This window comes from Erithacus rubecula (assembly GCF_903797595.1).
Source record: "Erithacus rubecula genome assembly, chromosome: 2".
Lineage (NCBI taxonomy): Eukaryota > Metazoa > Chordata > Aves > Passeriformes > Muscicapidae > Erithacus > Erithacus rubecula.
In genome coordinates this window covers 21,004,892-21,021,559 of record NC_136685.1, presented here as the reverse complement: position 1 = coordinate 21,021,559, position 16,668 = coordinate 21,004,892, and the positions used below count along the sequence as shown (strand labels likewise).

At 32.5% G+C, this 16,668-nt stretch overlaps 1 protein-coding gene across 1 annotated transcript in view; it reads left to right on the top strand.

Annotated features, from left to right (window-relative positions):
• Window positions 1–16,668, top strand: part of CSMD1 (CUB and Sushi multiple domains 1) — a 1,041,152-nt gene that overhangs the window by 748,977 nt on the left and 275,507 nt on the right.

Genomic DNA, 16,668 nt, shown 5'->3' with positions numbered 1-16,668 from the left:
TTTGTGCAGTGGTTCTGACCCTTTTAGTATTGTTTCAATGTATCATTTTATTGTGAATGAATAAATGTCAGTTTGAAACATAATTAATTCCCTTCACCTTGAAGAAATACCCTGCCTTTCTTTGTACATGAATAAGACAGACAAAATTTCTAATATTGAACATATAGTCATAGCTGTCAACCATTAGGGTAGTGATATACAACTACTACCACTATTATTTTCTTTATTGAGAACCTGTAGCTGGTCTCACAAATTAGTGTTCTAAACTCAAAATCCTAAGGAAATCTTCATTGAAGTTGCACACTGAATCCCACCTGGGGCAGAAAACTGATCAGTCTTTATATGCCTTATAAATCACAGAAATCTTCTATTGGCAGTTATTAACTGGTGGGGTTTGAATTAGGTTTAATGAAATAGACAGAAAAAAGATAATGGTTATTATTGATACTTGGAATACTGTTCTCTCTGACAGTGGTACAACTTTTTTGGTGTAGTGTAAAAGTGCTAATATCACAGTCCAAAATTCCCCAATGAGCCATAATGGCAGAATTAATCTCCTTTTCTGAGACTTTCTACATATTTATATTTGCCCTTGGTTCATGTTTTAAGACTATTTTTGCTATCATATAATGACAAATGTTTAAAAAAAAAAAAAGAGAAAACTGCTATCCTGTACAGAAATAGAGACAAAAAAATTTTCTACAACAGATGTTTTGATTGTAGCACTTTGGAATTGTATTTTATAATAATGATGGACAGTTTGTAGTAATAGAAACAAAATTGATATATGCTTGCACTACAATATTCTAGATAATACAGACTATATTGGAAAATTAAGAGATATTTTATGCTGTCATTTCACACCTTTTTTTTGTCTGTGATATGTTTATGTGATGTATCTTCCTCAGGAAAAAAGTGTTGAAGTTAAATAAAACATTTTGTATATTAGTATAGGAAAGACAAAATTGGTCTTATTGCAGCTGTCAAATTGTCTACAGATTCAAATATATTTTCATATAAAGTAATATGCAAAACCCCTAAAGAATTGTTATGCCAGTAAATATATTATTGAAATCATTAGAATATATCTTACTCTCTAAATCTATCAATAACCATTTATGGAGGCATGGTATATCCAGATGTAATTCAAGTATTTTTTTTATTTAACTAATAAAAACGTCTACCAAACAGACACTGATAGTGATAATTTAGAATTAATAACATTAGATTAGTCTAATTTTTTTTTTTTTTACTATTGTTATCTAGATTTGTAATTCATAAAGAACTGTGGGGTGTTTTTTCTTCTAAAAATTGATTAAAAGGCAGGAATATAAACAGAATGAATCTTTGCCATATGTGCATTTTTAAATACTTCTTGGAGAAATTATTACATGTAAACATCTCCTGTGATAGAAAAGCAAATGTTGAACTTTGAATTGGCATCAGACATATTTCATTTCACTCAGTCTTACTGACAGTTTGTCTCTTAAGAATGAGAGCTGCACAATAAGGCCATGTTATTGACAGGTGTTAAGTTCTCTCTTTAGTCACAAAGTAACTCTTGGCTAAAACAAATGATTGTGGAAACCAAACAAAAAGAGCAGGAGTTGTGGAACCAAACAAAAAATAACTTGACATCAACAATTTTCTCTATTTCCACATTTTGTTTTTTTACCTAGTGTTTTTAATGAGTATCAGTGTGTAAATAGTTATTTGCTCCTACCAGTAAGATGCAGATTCTTATAATTTCTTTATTCTTTATTTGGGTTTTAGAGAGATACAAAAGCTACATATTTATCAGAACTCTGTTGTGTTTGGTAGAAATCAGACACCTGTTCTGTTCTGCTCTTTCAGAGATAAATTTGACTTTTTAAGACTTGTTTTAAGACTGACCACCTTTGAAAATGGTTGTTTTTTTCTCTTTTAAGAAGGGCTAGAGATTAATTTGTGCATAAAGTCCTATTTGCCAAAGATTTTATATTAGTGTCGTAGCTTTTCAACTTTCTTATGCAACATATTGTACGTTGCAGTTAAAGCAGCTTGTAGAAGTTTTGCAGAGCAGCACAACTGAAATGTAATTTAAAAAAACCAACCAGCAACCAAAAACCCCATCAAAACTGCTTTGTCCTCGATTTCCTGGTCACTTGTGTCTGTGGAACAAAAAATAAAAATCTTCTTATGTACCATATTTCCTGAAATCTATCACTTTTGAACACATATCTACTAGCCAAGTTGTTCAACGATTGAAGATAAAAAAGTCCTTCCAAAACAAATTTTGGAGATGTATCATTTTACTCCAAAAGCATTGTATTGTTGACATTACAGCCATGCTATTTTTTCATATTCAGAAACACAAGTTGAATACTTATTCATACTTATTATATGTCTGAAAACTGCATATCAGGTATAAATATTTTTTAAAGGAAATAGTTTCTATTTGGTTGATGTTTTCCTCGAAGATTCAGGTCAAATTGACACAGCTTTGCAGTTGAATTCTCATAAATGTTAATTAAAGAGAAAAAAAATTCTCCCCATCTGTTGCAGACAGATGTATGCTCTTTTAAGGTGCCTAACTTTTTCAGAGAGGTGACTGATGATTTGTGTTCAGCTAGTGCTCTGTTATGACATCCAGATCCTCTTTTAGAGAGCTGTTACCTGACTAGCTGTCACTCATTCTGTAACTGAGCAGTACATTACACCTTTCAAAATGTAATGTCCTATTTAATGGCACATTTCTTCTTCTTCTATTTTTTTTTTTTTTAATTTCCTTGTACAGCAATCTCTCTAATTTTTCAAGAACACTTTGCTTTCTAAACCTCTCTACAGTGTACTATTCCTTCCCTGTGTAGAAAATTAAATATTAGCATACAATTTAAAAAAATGTTGAAATCTATATGTATTTTTAAAATTTGAAGTTAAAACCTCCGACTCCAAATAGAATTTAAAATCTGACTAATAGTCATTAAGTATTTTCTTCTGAATAATCAGCAGTTAAGCAATCATTTATTAGACATCTAACTCATCAAGAAGTTGGACCACTTCATATGTGATATTTATTTTGACTGAAACCATAAAGGTACACTGTCTCCAGCTAGACTTAAAGTACAAAGAGAATGATATGATGTTTTTATAATTTAAACTTTTTAGCTAGTATCTTCTTAATCAACTGCATTTTACATCTAGCTGTGTTCACTAATATAGCTTACAGTACTAGCATTGCCAGTTTAAATATGGTAATGCCAATAATTTTGTTTCATGAACAATGTGGAACTGGAAATTGCAGGGAAGAGAAAAATAAAGAAAAGTGAAGATTTGATAAAAGACTAGCCAAAAGAAGTCTTCTACAAATATTATTTTTTTTAAAAATAGTCATTTGGCAACTGATACAAGTATGTTTGAAATACCTAAAGTCTTTACATATTAGAAATAAGTAGACTATTTGAAATATTTATTATTAAAAGGAAAAAAGGGAAAGCAGTGATAAACCTTTCAATAATGACAAGAAAACATACACAAATGAAATACAAAGAGCAAACATAAAACTTGACTTTGGACTTCAGTTTTTAAATTTTTTGTTGTTTATTTTTACAACATCTGGAAAAACAGGACCAGAAGTGTATTAGATAAATCAGCTATTCTGATATTAGCATTAGCTAATATTTGATCAGGAATTTTCATATCTGCTTATCACAAATACCAAATTTGCCAAATGGTACAGATTTTTAATACAGGCAGGTGTGGCAGTTTTTATTATGAAGCATTAAGTCACAACTTAAATAAAAATGTAAATTTATACTTTTCCTCCATTTATTTCTTTAAACTTTTCATGCAATTTGATAACCAAATGACTGGTTTTACAGACAGATCAAGGACCACGACTACAGAATGATTTTGTGTGTCTATGGGGATGCATGTAAATAAAACAAAAAATTAAGTAGTGTATACTGGGGAAATTAGTGGGGAAATTAATATTTTCAGATAGTAAGTTTATTAATGGAAAAATCAGGTACTGAAAGTTAATTTTTGCTTCCAAATAATTTCAGGTATGCCATAGCTGGCCACAATGTTTCTGATTAAAAGTCCTCTTATTCTCAAAAAATGCAATAGATCATGTTGGGATGGTTATGCTCATGCAATTCTACTGCTTCATGTACAATTAAGCTTTATAATTTTAAAGAACAAGAACATATTGACATCTCATTTGGATTAAGCTTTTTAAAAGGTACACCTAGATGTGTCTTACATCTGTTGCATGTAATATAACACTTCAGTGTCCATGTCTCAAGCACTGAGACAATTTGCCCAAAGGAACAGAGATCTCAGTGGGCAGGTGTGTATTATATTATTATTAACGTTCATACACGAAATCCAATTGCAAGTCCACAATTGGTTTGATTTACATCTTTTCATCTACAGTTACATTTTTCAACAGGCCTGTAATCATTTGTGCCTTTAGTGCCATGCATTTAACCATGTTTCTATTTCAGCTCATCTGAGTGTCAGTCTCCCAAGATGTAGATGATCTCTTTTGCATCAATAGGTCATGCATTCTAAGTAGAGCAGGAAACTGTCGTTCCTTTTGCTGCACTTCATGTCAAATATCAGCCATAAAAAACTGTGACATGTTGAAATAATTGGAAGAAGGTGGGTGTGAAGCCCAATGCTGTAACCAAATTTTCTTTTATCATCTCATTAAATGATAAATGAAAAAATTGCAGATCACACAGAATCAATCTCAGATGAATTTTCTTTCTAGTTTGTTATAGCCAACATGATTGTTTAAATTATCTAAATTTTTTCAGCAACTAGAGAGGAGAACAAAAAACCTTAATCATTGAAATTTTGCATAATTTTGTACACCATGGCACAAAACTTGGGTGCTATAATCATAACATAATTTAGAGTTTTTCAGATGCTTGTGACTGATTTCTTTATTTGTTTGGATTTTTAAGTGTGTTGAGGTATATCTTAGTTCATAATTTTTCACTTAATTTGTAAAGTTTTGTGATTTCATGGAACTGAAATAATAAAACTCTTTGTACTACGAATATAAAGCATTTTGTGATGTGGAAATAAATAGGTGAAAGATTATTTGTAATTGAGAGCATGTGAATGAAACATCAGAAGATCTAAACATCTTTTGGCTTACTCTTTATCACTATGTTTCATAGAACATTTTAACTATTTTTGTAGAAAGAAGGTTTATGAGGTGGAGAGAGCCCTTTGTTTCACATATTGAACCAATTTTAGTTTCTAGTTAAAATACATATTTAATGAGAAGAGAAAGCATAGTTTTATGAAATCAAATTAATTTTACAATTCTAATTTTCAAAATTGTACTCATTAAGATTGTTTCACTGTGAAACAATTTGTACAACCTGATGCAATACTAAACAAGTTTCTTCCTGAAGTTATTATAGAGCCTCTCCCCTTTCATATTTTTCTTTAAAGGTGCACAGGCAATTGTGCCTGGAGTCTTAAGTATAGTTCTTTTATTAATTTCCATTCATGGCGGAATTGGACAGTTCACATCATAGATCTTTTATTATTCCTTTAGTCATTTAAGAGTGTCTTTCCCTCAGGAGGGGAAGTGGAGAGGGAGATGTGAGCTCTTCTCCCTGGGATTCAGGGATAAGGCTTGTGGGAATGGTTCAAAGTGGTGCCAGGGGAAGTTTAGACTGGACCAGGAGGCATTTCTCTTCCAAGAGGGTGGTCAAATAGTGGAACAGGATTCCTAGAGTGGTCCTAAAGTATGTCCCAAGCCTGTCAGTGTTTAAGAGGGTTTGAAAAATGCCCTTAATAATATAAGTTACATTTACATCAGCACTGAGGTAGTCAGGTGTTCTATTCTGTGCTATGCTGTCCTGTCCCATTCCATCCTATCCCATCCCACTTTTATGATTATACCTTTATTTCTTCTGCACTATCCTATTCTATGCTTGACAACGAACTCCATATTACATGTATTGCTGTTAGTTCTTAAGTCAAAAAAGATCACTGATACATTATTAAAAATTCCAGCATTTATTCCACTTAAAATTTTATTTTATCTTACTGAAGTTATGTTTTTATTTTAATTTCATATTTTAAAGACTTAATACAATTTCTTGGTCAAATATTAAAAAGTGGTTTTAGTCTTCAGGGATATTTTGTGATTTGCTTTTGTTCTAAAGTACTAGGACACAGTTTTATTATGTTTTTTCAAGCTCTTTGATACAATGCTCTTTTTGTTGATCAAGATAGATAATTTTTTTTGAGGAATAAACCTGAACATGATTTATCAAAATGTTGCCCCCAGAACTGCATTGCAAAGTCTTATTCTTCATCTCTTTGAGATAAAATTATATCAGTGTCAGAATTTATGCTAACTATTAAAAAAAAAATGTATGCAATGCTTATGCATTATGATAGAAACAAAAGAAGAGATTGCAGGAACATCAGAACACTGGGTTTTAAATTAACTAAAAAAGGAAAAAGGAAATACATCTAGCTCCACCTAAGGCTTTTTTGTTTGCAGGTGTCATTAACATGCAAATCAAATGTTAACTGTCCTTGTGTCTTAAAAACTACTTAATTTGGTCACTGACCCAGCTCGTCTGAAGCATGGTTTACATTGTATTTAATTTGCTATTAAAAAATACACACATCTTTGGAAGCGACCAAATACTTGAAACTGGTTCAAAAACTATTTTAAGGATATTCTTCCTTATTCCCTCTACTATTTTATTGATAGCACAGTTTGCCATTGAGTATTTTTTTTTCTGGAGTAAATTTTTTATATGTTTTGCACTGATTTAAAGTAAATCATATAATACTGCAGAGGGAAAACTGCATGTATCCTTAACTACTATTCTCTTTATATTTTAATGGTGTTTTTACATAATCTCCTCATTGAATATTCATTACAGATGATGTCTTAGCAAACTGACAGAAACTGTTCTGTTTACTCATTTATAATTTGAATTAGAGCCAAATAATGTCTTTTGCCCAAATGTGTTCTTGCAGGGCACTATGACCTGCATATTTGAGCAGATTGCTATATGGTTTTTATTTTAATGACCAGAGATCACCTTTATTGATTCTGGTATATTTTTTATCAGGTGAAGAACAGCTTTACTCAAGTGCTTATAAATGCAAAGACATAAAATCAAGGTAGACTATAAAAGAATCAGGGCTGTAATCATTAAAATCAATCATATTTGCCATTTCCTCTTAATGCATGTAAACCTCGCGGCACAGGATGAAAATAAATACATTCATTATCACTGAGATACTGGGGACATTTTCAACATAAGTATGGGATTTGAGAAAGTATATTCAGGTGTGGGGGATTAGATTTTAAAGCCAAGGCAGGTAGGCTTCTACTAGCAAAAATATTAAATATATAATTAGGTTTCATGTTGTGCTTTTTCTTTTTGGAAATTTTAACTACGAGAAACATTGCAGAACAAGGTTCAAAATGTATGTGCTGTCATCACAATCATTATTTTTATGGCTTTTGGAAGAAAGAGTTTTGTTTTCTCACCATAATCACTGAGAAGATTCATATTTACTATAGATGAATGCAAATATCTTCACAAGTAATTTTACTAGAAGTAATTTTAGTGTTTCATTCTCCTATATAGTTGTGGTGGGTTGATCTTTTCTGGCTGCCAAGTGCCCACCAAGCTGATCTGTTGCTCCTCCTCCTCATCAGGAGGCGGGAGAAAAAAGGATGAAAAGCTTCATGGGTCAAGGTAAGGACAGGGAGATTTCTCACCAGTTAGGCAAAAAATTCAACTTTGGGAAGATTAGTTTACAGAAAATTAAAAATAAAGTAGGATAATGAGAAACAACAATAAAAACCTTTTCTCTAGTCCAACTCTTCTGCTTCATTCCTGACTGAATGGTGAAAAGAAGTGGGGAATATGGGCTCAGTAGATTCATTAGCAACTCCTCTCTGCAACTTCCTTCTTCACACTTGTACCCTGCTCTATTACAGTGTCCCTTTTTTGGGATAGCAGTCATTCATAAACTGCTTAAAAGTGGGCACTTGCCACAGGCTGCAGTTTATGGCTCCTTTTGTGTTTGTTTTGGGGTTTTTGGTTTTTTTTTTGGCTTTTTTTGTGAAAAATTGCAATTGTAAATTATAAAGCTTGTTGTCACATGCTAAGATTCATATTACTTCCTAGACTGCAGGTTGAATTGAATTTTAGTTTATGAAAACAATAGTAATAATACAGGGAATTATTTAGAAAACAATTTAGTTTTTATTTCAAAAGTACACTTGGGCCAACAAGGCATGTAGTTGTATATTTTAAAAATAGAATAGGAAGAAAAACTTAGAAGAAAATGTGACTTTCAAAGTCGGTTTAAGTTAATCTGTTAATATGAATGACAAACTTTCATATTCATAACTGCTTGTTATTCATAATGCAAATGCAGGGAAAAGTTATTTGTATGTTTTCATTTTGAATGAAGTTAACCTCAATGTATTTCAACTTTATAGTGCATAATATTATCTAAAAACTGTCCAGATGTATGTAAAACCTTGGTGTCCTGACAATTCAATGTTCATGTAATAGTACTGAGATTTTATTACAGGGATATGCATAGTTCCCTCATTCTCATCTCATGTATATAAATATTTTGTATGTATAAATGTATATATAAGCAGTTTATATGTTGTTGTACCATTTTAATGAAGAAATTTTCTATATGAAGCATGTGTTTTCTTATTACATCAAACACTTCAGTACACCAAAGATAGAATTTGTTTGTCCGTCCTCAAGTATCTATTACTGTATGAGATGCTCAGGTATTCAAGATGCTACAAGCAAGGCTAATGTGTATGACAAAGGAAAATCCATATCCCACTAGCGAGGCAGTTAGACAAGATGCAAAGACATCTTATATGACAGGAAATATCTGTATATGGACATCTGAATTTATTCCAAAGAAAGAAACTCTATATGCTGACACACAGCTTAGTTTTCATCTTCAAATTCATTTCCATAAATAAAACCTCCATTAGCACAGTAATATACCTGCTTTACCCGAGTTTCTAACTTGGCTCAGTATGGCTCAGATCTTTCCAGCCTCTATTTGAAATAGCATTAAACAGTAGTTTTATACATTTCTAGCGAATTAATTTAACTGTCACATCTTATTTTTCTGAGGCATTTTCTGCTATAAAGATTCTGGCATCACCTTGTACCTCTGTAGGCTTTCCAGTATTCACTTCAATTGCCTTTTTGCACCACACAGTGTGATGGCAAGATCTGTCACTCCTCTAAATGAAATAGTTTTTGATCTTGGAACTATTATGCCATAATAATAAGAAACCAACAAGCTCAAGTACTCTACTTCTCAAAGACAACAGGTGTTTATGGACCTTTCTGCTCCTGGTGACAGATGGTTACTATTGCAGGAAATTATCTTTAAAATAAGTTTCAGACTATTAAAATGCATGAAATAAAAGATTTACCTGACATTTTCAATCAAAAATATTATTTGACTTAGAACTACTTAGTTTGTATGGGTTTCTCATAGTTAATTTTTTGCTTAAGGTCACTAATGTAAATCTGCTTTGTTATTTTGTTAATTTTATCTCTCGGACATTCCACCGACCCACGTGTCAATAAAAAGATATTTTAATTCCCTCAGTGAATATTGAATTTCAGCTGGGACACGAAAAAATAATTAGATCTTTAAAAACGTTTTCTGAAATTTGAATATTTGCCATATTTGGTTCATGTTTCACATGAAGTTTAAATAAGAAGAATGAAAATGTCAGAAAACTCTTGAGGAATTATGCTGTTAAATAAGTAATTAATTGCTTTAAGGACTACACAATAATAGTAGGGCTGAGATTTAACACTTCAGATTCGCACACAGGGCTCAGTCTAGAAAATAGTTTGTGTATAGATGATATGCACCCTTGGTACTTAAACACTTCATGTAGACTTTTCTTTCGTGTGCTGTATCAAGCTTCATATGCACTTTGAATTAATCAAATAATCAATGAGACTAACCCACTCTTTAAAGATTTTAGGAAGAAAGACACCAGTCAAATGAGGTAAAAAAAAAAGGATATTTCTCCTGCTTAAATTTCTGAGACAAAGTGCTCATTTAATAAATTATATTCTCAACCTTTATTTAAGTCAGAGTTCTTATCTGGTAATTAATGTATTCTTAGTTTGTGTGTAATTTGTTTTTAACAAATGCTAGCTGGAGCTTTCAATTTTCAAATTTAAAGAACAGTATTTTCAGACCTGGTGTTGAACAACAAATCTAAAAGTATTTATTTAAAAGGTTTTGAAAAAGATTTCCAATGATGCAATTAGTACAATCAGAATTATTTTCATGAATGGCAAGTAAATAGATGCATGCATTTTTTTTTGCTTCTTTCCCATTGTTCAGTTTAAAAAACTGAATGACACAGTGTTTCTTTAAAGCTGGTCTTTCTGATATGTTTCCTACTGACAGTTGGAGCAGCAGCAGGAGCAAAAATGAAAGCCATATATTTGGCATTTTCTTTTGGAAGAAAATGAGAAATAGATCATCCTACTATATCAGAGAGTTGTCTAAAATTGTCCAAAAGTGATAAATTCCAAACTTTTAGTGTGAACATATGAATAATGATCTCCTCTTGTGATTCTGCTTTTCATTATTTTAATTTTCTTTCAAGCCTAAATCAAATTGATTGATAATTCATTAAAAATATGGCTCACATAAATATGAAACTTTCATTGGACTAAAACTTAAATTTTAGTGCTGTATAACATTCTGTGTACTTAGAAATGGCAACATATTTATATACATATCAAACAAACTGAAAAGAGAAGAAGGAAAACATTTCAATGGTTAAGATGTTAAAGTGAAATGCAACATGATGTTTAGGCACTACAGCTGAAGATTAAAATCTAACTTGGCAACAAGCTGCTTCTCTGACTGAGTAACAGATTGTGGCAGCTCTGTTAACTCTGAAATCATCATTATAGGATTTTTTCCTCTACAGAAGAAACAAAACTATGCTTAAAAATGTGCTCATTCTCTTACTGTGGATGTATTTAAATTTCTTAAGTAGATGATTAGTTACAGATCTATTTTCCATAATAACAGCTACCACTAACAATGGCACTTCATAATATCAAGAATTTTATTATTCTCATTTTTGTAATTAGTTCTCTATTTTTAATAGGTTTACTTTCCAGCCACTGTATGTCCATCCTTTTTATTTGTACATTGACATTTCCTCCTTATTGGAGTGGTCTAAAATTGGTGTCAAATCACTTTGTAACTTTTGCTACATAAAAGTAGTAAAAGTTACTTAATGTTTTTTCTAAAGATTGCTCTTGTTTTCTTCCAAAGATGTCAGATTATTTGGCCTTAATTATCTAGCTGGGGAAGGGCTATGTTGGATATGGCAAATACATTTGAAGTTATCTATGTTATCAATGGCAATCCAAAAAAAGACAATCTGTGTTTATTTACCTGAGAAACTTTCCAGGACTGTGGCAGTCAACTGATAGTAGTCATTACAAAACAAATTGTTGGATTTTTTGTATTATTATAATTTTGTTTTCATGATTTTAATTTTTTCCTCCTTTTTAAAAAAAACTGCATCAGCATTTTTGGTTTTGCATTATTACTCTAATATGCTATATTGCTACTGTTATTTCCTTCTTATCTTTGTTTAATTTTCACTAGGTGTGGTTATTAGGTTAATTTTCCAGTGGAGGCTAAAAGGAAAACAAATTTCTGAGAATGAACAATATAAATTATAATGCTAATGTTGAAAAATAAGCAAATTTCTTTTTATAATTGCTTTTTAAGTAGTGCAATTGTTGGAAAATGGTAATACCAAAAACCTTCAACATTTCTTTAAAATAATGAACAGAATAATCTAAGTGTATTTAATAAGTTTGTAGTCATTCAACAAAAACTGGAGGTATTAAAATTTTACAGGACAGGCCCTTGTATTGGCATCAATGTTATTTTGTCTGGTTGGAGGCTATTTTGACCTGGTAGTGACAAGTTATTCATTTTGCATTTTACTAATTTCATCTGTACCTATGCCAAATTATGAATAATATGGCTAGGATAAATGGTTTACCTTTTTTAAGGGCTTTCAGGGAAAACCAATAACTTGATTTACAAAGGAATAAGAAAGTAACCATTATATCATCTTTCACAATTAATCACCCATAAAAATTGTGCATTAGATTTACCTAGTTTTATTACTATTTGCAGTCCATTTTTTATGGTTCCTCTTCCTCTGGATTTTGGCCATAATTCCATTGCCTCTTAAAACTTCAAGAAATATCACTGTAGGAGGAGTGGGCTCGGGAAAGAGCAGAGTTTTGAGAATTTTAAGGAGTACTGGATTCTTCCATGTGTTCTCTAATACTGGCAATATCTTTTGACATTTTTCCTATATTATGTTGTTCTTTAAGTGAAATAGGTGCTCCAAACCTTGTTTTAAAGCCCTAATTTAAAATCTGGCTCCATTCTTCTAAAAATTTAAAAAAATATTTAGGACTCCGAAAGACATAGCAGTACTTCCATGCTGGTGTCTATAGAATTGCTTTCTTACACTTTCAAATCCCTTTAAGCATGAGGTGACGATAAAAGAAATGACAGAATAAAAAAAAATGTGAATATTAATGTTACTTTCAATGTTTACTTAGAAACAGGGAGAAGATAAAAGTAGGAAAATACTATTGCATTTGAAGGAAAATAGTGTTACATTAAATACTCTTATATTTGTGAATGAAATGGAATAACATATGACAGTTGCAAACAGCTTTCATTAAAAGTCTTTATAACTATCACATTTTCATTTTTTTGTTTATCTTTTTTTCAATTTCTGATTGAAATTCTCAGGACTGTTTTATTTTCTTATTTTAATATATGGTACTGTAGTTTTACTCAGGCAACAAACTGTCTCACTGCATTCTCATCTCTAAGAGATGTTCCTTCAAGAAGGTCTTTGTTGTTGTTGTTGTGGGTTGGTTTTTTTTTTGTTTTATGTTTATTTTTGTGCATTCTTTTTTCTGGTTTTGTTGGTTTGGCTTTGGTTTTGTGGGTTTTTTGGTGGGATTTATTTTATTTTATTTTGGGGAGTTTTTGAGGTTTTGGGGGTTTTCTTGTTTGGTGTTGGTTGGTTGGTTTCATTTTTTCAGGGGGATAGAATAAACTTCTACTAGTACATTGATGCTGTTTTGAAATAGCTGGCTTGAACTGCTTCTAAATATAACATATCTTATGGAGAGTTTTCATTTCTTCTTGCATCTTAAAACTCACTGCTCTCACTTTACTTTATATTTACTCTACTTAATGCATACATTTATAACATACATACATAACAGTAAAATAGGTCTTCTTACTAGTGAAAAGAACATGCACATCTAAATATTTTGTAGATCTAGTATTGCCATGTGCCCTATTGCTTCTTCCAGGCAGAATTTCCATACAGGCATTTCCTACAACTCTGGTGCTGCCTTTAATCCATTGTTTGTGACAGCAATTATGCCAGCAGAAATTTAAAGTATGGGTGTACCTAGGATAAAGGAAAATGTTTCAAATGGAAAACTAATTATGACAAATTCACTTGCAGAACTTTCACATAAGTACCTTCTTAGGTGTCTCAGATATTTAAGCTTTTTCTTCTTTTCTGTTTTCACAGTCTATTTATCTAACAAGAAGTAATCATTCTGAATTGCTTATAAAGAAATTTTGTCTCATACCTTTCAGAAAGCAAATAGGATCATTCTTTTGTAAGAAGAATATAACTGATCATCCAGAAATAAATATTATAAATTTGTAAGCTATTTTCATGTTTCCAGTTTTTCTAAATGAAAAATAATTATTTTCTTCATTTAATCTATTCATATTAAGCATATGCAAATGATGATGGACACATGAGTATTACTGGAATTTTTAATTGCAAAACAAAATTGAATCTGGAGAAGCACCTCAGAGCTGCTTTTTTCCTCCCTTGGTGTATAAATCAATATTGTTTAACCATATATGTGGTATATTGTGGTAAATTTTGATATTCAGTCCTCATAAGTTTTTCCTATGCTGTACTCATATTTGTATAAAACTGTCTTACATTCCTCAATCCTCCATCTAGCATATCTTAAAAATTATTCTGATGATTCAATGCTTAATCTACAAACAAATTTTAACCAAATAATATTCTATATATGTATATAATATTAGCTTCCCATAGTCACAAAAAATCCCATATATTCACTAGGAACAGTAGTTTGCTTCACCTTAAGACTGATAATATTATTTGTGTCAGTCTCACTTAAGTGCTTGGTAAAATTTTGGAGAAGATTATTCTGTGTATTATTGAAAAACACCTGAAGGACAACAGAGTCAGTGGTCACAGCAAGCAGTCCTTCATGAGGGAAAGAGTCCTGCTTGACATACTGAATTTCCTTTTGTAGTAGTGTACCCACCTAGTTGATCAAGGGAAGCCAGTTGAGGTCATCTTTCTGGATTTCAGTACATTTTTTAATACTGTGTCTCACAGGATCATTCTGGACAGAATGTCCAGTACACAGCTGGATAAACACATCATGTGATGGATGAAAACATGGCTCATGGGTCGAACACAAAGGGTGACAGTGACTGGGGTGACAGCAGACAGGGGACCTGTCACTAATGGGGTCCCACAGGGCAGCATTCTCAGAGCAGTTCTGTCCCAATTGTTGTAAATGTCTGGGATGCAGGACTGGAAGGAATAGTGAAAGTTTGCAGATGATACAAAACTGGGAAGAACTGTTGACTGTCTCAAAGTCAGGGAGTCCCTACAAAAGATTCTCAGTAAATTGCAGTATTGGACAATCACCAACCATAGGAAGTTCAGCTTCCCATAGGAGGGCCAGGTGCTGGACTCTATGCCTGGAATGAAGCAAACCTGACTGTATGTATAGACAAGAAGCTGGAATCCATGCTGTGGAAATGCACCTGGGGGTCCTGGTCAGGGGTAAGCTGAAAATGAGTGAGCAGTGACCTGGCAGCCAGGAAGGGGGAAATCAGGCACAGCATGACCAACCCAGCAAGAGAGGGACTGTCCTGCTCTGCTCCGAGCTGGGGCAGCCTCATCTCAAGTGCTGGGAGCAGTTTTAGGCACTACAAAAAAGACAATAAATTATTAGAGAATGTCCAAAAGACAGCAACAAGGATGGTGAAGCTGCATGAGGAGCAGCTGAGGGCACTTGGTCTGTTCAGCCTGGAGGAGACTGAGGGGAGACCTCACTGCAGCTACAGCTTCTTGAGAGGGAAGAGGAGGGGCAGACCCTGATCTCTGCTCTGTGCTGACAGTGACAGGACTGAGGGAATGGCCTGAAGAGGAGTCAGGAGAGGTTTAGGTTGGATATTAGGAAAAGGTTCTTCATCCAGAGGATGTTTGGGCATTGAAACAGTTCCCCAGGGAAGTGGTCACAGCACCAAACCTCAGGCACATGGAGTGACTCTTGGGGCTGTCTTGTGCAGGGCCATGAACCAGACTTCATATCCTTGTGGGTTCTTTCCAACTCAGAAAATGTTATGACAGAAAAGCTCCATTTTCTGTCCACTGACTGTGAAAAGAGCAATTATTATACTGGGTGCTTACTGTTTATGTGTTAAAAATTATTTTTATGACTCAGATTGAAGGAATTTAAGTTAGTCCTCTTAACTCTCAAACATAGCTCTTTCTATGTTAGCATAGAATAACAATTATCATGGTAATGAAGATAACAAGATTTTGTTTAATAATGTCTAATATATCTTCACATTATTTCTCCCATAAAGCAATATTTCTTGTCACATTTCCTATATGCTTAGCCAGAAGCTTAAAATTTTCATTTATGGTTTATATCCAATTAATTTTTTTTCTAACTTATTTTAGTATTAAAGAGGTGAACATTTAGATGAGTTTTTAAATTGTTGTGTAAAAGAATTTGTGAGTCTAACCACATGTATTATTTAAATAATACATTACCATGTATTTTCATAGAATTATTCTATCAGGTTTCCTCCATATGAAATAATATTTGCATTAAAAGTCTTGCAAGTTTCTTTTATTGCCAGGAACAACTCTCTTTTTGTGCTTCTACATATTTTTTGCTTCATTTTTTGCTTTATTAGTCCTCATTTAATAATGAAATTTTGCATGTTAACCACTGATATAATCTAGGAATGCTAGAAGGTACAGCAGGAGAAGATGAAAATGTATATTGTTTTATCTGCAGCATATTGCCTGAAATAGTCATGATTATTGAAACAATGGGCAACCAAGGCATAAGACACAGCAGGGCTTTAGGAAAGGCAAATCCAACCTTATCTCCTTTTAGGTCACCCCACTAGTGGATGAGGAAAGGGCTGTGAATTTTGTCTGCCTGTAGGCTTTTCTTTGGGTTACAAACAAAAGCGACATAATGCAATGTAAAGATCACCTGCTCCAGTGGTGTGAGTTCCTCTCTATGGTTCATTGCACTAGGCTTTTCCAATTTCAACACAGAAATGAGGTCGTCTGGGTTTCTTTTTTAATATTGAGGAAGTTTAAACAACTAGCTTAGCTTGGATGTTCCTTTTTTACAGGACTAAAATTTGATCAAGATGAATTCTGCCTTGATAATCACATAGCAATAAACTTAAGTGGATGAAAAGCATAGATTTTTCATGTGA